At 35.1% G+C, this 5,758-nt stretch overlaps 1 non-coding gene across 1 annotated transcript; it reads left to right on the top strand.

The window, feature by feature from the left end:
• Positions 1-3,473: 3,473 nt before the first annotated feature.
• On the top strand, positions 3,474-3,579 carry LOC115030906. The gene has a single exon (XR_003836509.1). It is a non-coding gene; the product is annotated as a U6 spliceosomal RNA (small nuclear RNA).
• The last annotated feature ends 2,179 nt before the right edge of the window (positions 3,580-5,758 follow it).

The following is a 5,758-nucleotide window of genomic DNA, read 5'->3' as shown; positions in this document are numbered from 1 at the left end:
GTTGTGGGTAGCTGGCGAGTGTCAGCAGACCCTGAGCCCCAGCTGCCCCGGCGCTTTTCAACTGTTATCATTAAAATATCAAAGAAATTATTCTAGAAATCCTATAGTAAACCAAAATATAAAGATAAATGGAATTGCATGGTAGCCAGTTCAGTGACCATTGTCTTAGAATTTATACTTCATCCTTCTCACTAGTGTGTTAATTCCTTTAGTTTCTAATATCTTATGAAAATTTTGCAAACAACTTATATTTAAGGAAAGGAAATAAACAGCATGTTCTATTTTATTAAGTTTACTACTAGACATATTATGAAATAAGATCTGATGCAGTATTTTTATAAATTTCTACCACAGTATTATTTCAATAAAAGTGTTTATTTCCTTCTAAAGAAATGTTTTATTTAATTAATAAATCACAAAGAAAAGGTAAGCACACTTGAAAATCTGTTATGTTGATTGGTTCTCTTACATTGGTAATATATACCAAAGTACATAATTTTATATCAATGTTGCTTATATGATATCTTTATTTAGATCATCCATACATACAAACCAAATTAAAGTAAAAAATTATCTTAAAAAGCTATTACATTTAGACTATCAAGATTGCTTCTCACATCCTTTTTCACCTTCCAGGTTTGGTCAGTGCCAAGAATTTTCTAGGTCTGAAAAAATAGCAGCAAACAATTTAGAAATGAGAACAGAAGTAGATCAAAATTACTTATCTTATATATAGGGATGAAAGTAATAAAAACAGGTCAGGTTAAGAGGAGAAAATTAACAAAACATAGGGTGCAACTTATGTGAAGAAATCTTTCTTGTAGAATGAAATTGACACAGAAAGAAGAAAGATACAAGAGACAGTATAAAAAGCACAATGGTAAATGTAATAAATCTGATCTAAGAGAGAAATCGTCTACAATTTCCAATGTCAGTACAATGGCATCAACATGATGGAAATTATTTTTCATTGGATTATCTATATAGAGTACGGATTAGAAATGATAGGAAATTTCATTCTCAAAGGTCGTATAAATTACCACAAACTTGTTTCTATAGTCCTCTGCTAGAATCAGGCTTAGTGGCCTACCTTATTAGCTATTTCACCCACATCCCTGATACCCCTACTTTTCTGTTGCTTTTCTCACTTTTTGAACGTCAAGTGAAGTGTCTTCAGGTCTTTTTTCCAAATGATTTCTTAAATGTAAATTCTTATCTGATATTGTGCTACTGGAAAGTTCAAAACTACTATGGCAATATTTCAAATAAAGAGAATATTTAAATCTATACAATTTGATAAGATAACAGTGTGAAAATGAAGATAGAATCAGGAAGTAAGGAATGAAATATGAATGATTAAAGTACTGAGAAGAGAGGATGAGAATCAGAAAAAACAGACCAAGTGGTATATTTGGGAAAAAATAAGGTGAGTTTGAAGAAATTAGGTCAAAACATACCAAAAGATACAAGTAATAACTGTGTTAAGAAAAAAAAGAATAGACTCAAAAATAGTAAAACAGCATGTTTTCTCTGATAAATGATGCTAATGGAACTTAGATTTAAAATTATTCACATAAAATTATTCAAGATAGAAAATGAGTTTAAGTCAAACCCTGAAAGGTTTATATACAGAGAATAAGAGAGCCATGGTAAATAAAATAAATATATTGTAGGCTGGAAGAAATATCAAGATTCAAAAAGCCAAGTCAGAAGGAAATAATGAGAAGAAAATGGTTAATTGAGTCAAATATTGATAGATGGAGAATAACTGTCAAATAAACCCATGGGCTTAATTGAGAAATGATCAATGACCCTAAAATAAAAGTTTTTATAGTGTCAGGGGCAAGACATCAGAGGATGAGCTGAGGGGGAAAATGAAATGACTGAGGACATACAGTGACTACAGTCACTCCTTCAAGAAGGTTTATTTGTAAAGACTAGAAATTTGAGGGAAAAGTGGATATTAAATCAGGGTTTTGTATATTACTAAGTCCATACATAACCAAGAAGTCATTTCCAATTTATACTGGCTTGAAAAGAAAAGAGCAATTTTCTCCAGTAAAATGACACTGGGTGTAGGAACCATGATTAAGACAGGCTTCATGATCAAGTGTAATTATCCAATACACAACAGAGCCAATGAGTTATATATGACTTCCTCTGTAATGTAAAGAATGAACGTTGGGACATTAAGGTGTTGGAGAGAATCTGGAAGGACTTGGAGAAGAGGAAAATGTGCTCAAAACAGAGTATGATTTTTGTTTTCAAAAAGAGAGGCACATGTTAACATTCTGATGTATAATTACTTTAAAGATAAGTTCATCTAGAAGATATTAGTTACTAACTATGCAGTTCTTTTTTTCATCATTCATACATTTTAATTAATATAACAGGTAGCTCGACATTTCTACATACATACACATAATTCTGGAAATGGAATATATAACCCTGTGTAAACAATACAAGCATTGCATTTCAGTCCAGAGAATCCGAGTCTTAAGATATATCGGAGTCTAAAGGCAGGGCATCAATGAGGGAGAGAGGGCCATCCCACGGTCACAACTCTGACCCATAATTGTTACTGTCTGAAAGAATTACAGGGATGTAAATGGAGGGGGGGCCAAGGAAAAGAAAGTCCAGAGACAGGCCCAAAGTGGGTTCCAGTTCAAAGGGAGGTCCAAATTCCTGACACTATTACTGAAGGTATGGAGTGATCACAAAAAGGAACCTAGCATGAGCGCACTCCAGGAGACCCAACAAGCAGGTGAAAGAGTTACATGCAGGTATTTGCACCCAACCAATGGACAGAAGCTACTGACCCCTATTGTTGAAATAGGGAAGACTGAAATAAGCTGAAGAGAGGGGTGAACTTGTAGGAGGACCAGCCATCTCAATTAATCTCTCAAACACTGGACCATCAAGTAGGAAACATACCCCAGCTGATATGAGTCCCCCAACTCACAAACAGTAGAGGGCTGCCAGGTCTATGTTCATTCAGAGATGAAACACCTAACCCTCAAGAGACTGGAGGCCCTAGGGAGTTTAGAGGTTAGGTGGGGTATGGCAAGGGGACATCCACATGGAGACAGGGGCAAGGGGAGGAGGTATGGGATATGGAAGAGTCAAAGCGTGAATGAGGGTGGAAGAAAATATGGAGTATAAAAATGAATAATTTTTAAAAAATAGACATATATAGTCAGTTTTATTAGAACAGTAAAATGGGGTTGGGCCATGGCTGAAGGAGTAAGATGCTTTTCTCACAGGTGTAAAGACCTGCATTTAATCCCTACCAAATAGCTATAACCCAAGGGCTCAGAATGTTGGGTGAGTTAGGCTAGCTGGGTCATCAACTCTAGATCAGTGGTTGATTGTTTTAAGAAGGAAAGAGCCAGTGTGGTGGCCCACACTGGTAGGATTTACTGAAGTAGGCAGAGTCAGGAGGATCACAAGTTCCAGGCCAGCAGGCTACACATGTGCTCACTACGGCAGCACATATACTAAAATTGGAACGATACATAGAAGATTAACATGTCCCTGCCCAAGGATGGCATGGAAATTCATTAAGCATTTCCTACTTTTTATCAGAAATGAAAAGAGAAATATAATAACAGAATCTGAGGAAATCCAACAAGTCATCAGATCCTACTACAAAAGCCTATGCTCATCAAAACTGGAAAATCTAGATAAAATGGACAATTTTCTATACAGATACCAGGTACCAAAGTTAAATCAGGATGAGATAAATGATCTAAACAGTCCCATATCCCCTAAAGAAAGAGAAACAGTCATTAAAAGTCTCCCAACAACAGGGAAAAAAAAAAAAAGCCCAGAATCAGATAGGTTTAGTGCAGAGTTCTATCAGACCTTCAAAGAAGACCTAATTCCAATTCTCCTCAAACTATTCAAAAAAGAAAGAAAGAAAGAAAGAANAAAGAAAGAAAGAAAGAAAGAAAGAAAGAAAGAAAGAAAGAAAGAAAGAAAGTAAGGAAGGAAGGAAGGAAGAAAGAAAGAGAGAAAGAAAGTAAGAAAGAGAATGTACTCTACCCAAATCGTTCTATGAAGCCACAATAACTCTGATACCTAAACCACACAAAGACCCGACAAAGAAAAAGAACTTCAGACCAATTTTCCTTTTGAATATCCATGCAAAAATACTCAATAAAATCCTCATAAACTGAATCCAAGAACACATCAAAACGATCATCCATCATGATCACTTAGGCTTCATCCCAGGGATGCAAGGATGGTTCAATATATGGGAATCCACCAATGTAATTAACTATATAAATAAACTCAAAGACAAAAACCACATGATCATTTCATTAGATGCGGAGAAAGCATTTAACAAAGTCCAACACCACTTTCATAATAAAAGTGTTGGAAAGATAAGGATTTCAAGGTCCATACTTAAACACAATAAAAGCAATATACAGCAAACCAGTAGACATCAGTAAACTAAATGGTGAGAAGCTGGAAGCAATCCCACTAAAATCAGGAACTAGACAAGGCTGCCCACTCTCTCCCTACCTATTAAATATACTACTTGAAATCCTAGCCAGAGCAATTAGACAANAAAGGGAGATCAAGGGGATACAAATTGGTAAGAAAGAAGTCAAAATATCACTATTTGCAGATGATATGATAGTATATATAAGTGACCTCAAACAATCCACCAGGGAACACCTAAACCTGATAAAGAAATTCAGTGAAGTAGCTGAATATAAAATTAATTCAAACAAATAAGTGGCTTTTCTCTACACAAGAATAAACAGTACGAAAAATAAATCATTGAAACAACACCCTTCACAATAGTGACAAATGATATAAAATACCTTTGTGTGACTCTAACTAAGCAAGCGAAAGATCTGTATGCTAATAACTTCAAGTCTCTGAAGAAAGAAATCAAAGATCACAGGAGATGGAAAGATCTCCCATGCTCATGGATTGGCATGATTAATATCATAAAAATGTCTATCTTGGCAAAAACAATCTGCAGATTCTATTCAATCTCTATCAAAATTCCTACTAAATTCTTCATAGATTTAGAATGGGCAATTTGCAAATTCATCTGGAATAACAAAAAACCTAGGAAAGCAAAAACTATTCTCAACAATAAAAGAACCAACGGTGGAATCACCATCCCTGACCTGTAGCTGTACTATAGAGCAATTGTGATAAAAACTGCATGATACTGGTAAAGTGACAGACTAGTAGATCAATGGAACAAAACTGAAGATCCAGAAATGAACCCACACACCTATTGTCACTTGATCTTTGATAAGACAGCTAAAACCATCCAGTGGAAAAAAGACAGCATTTTCAACAAATGGTGCTGGTACAACTGGAGGTTATCATGTTGAAGAAAGTGAATTGATCCATTCTTATCTCCTTGTATTAAGGTCAAATCTAAGTGGATCAAGGAATTCCACATAAAACCAGAGACACCAAAACTTATAGAGAAGAAAGTGGAAAAAAGCCTTGAAGATATAGGCACAGGGGAAAAATTCCTGAATAGAACAGCAATGGCTTGTGCTGTAAGATTGAGCAAAAATGGGACCTCATAAAACTGCAAAATTTCTGTAAGGCAAAAGACACTGTCAATAAGACAAAACGGCCATCAACATGGGAAAGAATCTTTACCAACCCGAAATCAGATAGGGGACTAATATCCAATATATATAAAGAACTCAAGAAGGTGTACTCCAGAAAATCAAATAACCCCATTAAAAATGGGGTACAGAGCTAAACAAAGAATTCT

Source organism: Mus caroli, chromosome 4, assembly GCF_900094665.2.
Source record: "Mus caroli chromosome 4, CAROLI_EIJ_v1.1, whole genome shotgun sequence".
NCBI lineage: Eukaryota > Metazoa > Chordata > Mammalia > Rodentia > Muridae > Mus > Mus caroli.
The sequence above is the reverse complement of the archived record's forward strand: the minus strand, read 5'-3'. Positions and strand labels throughout refer to the sequence as shown.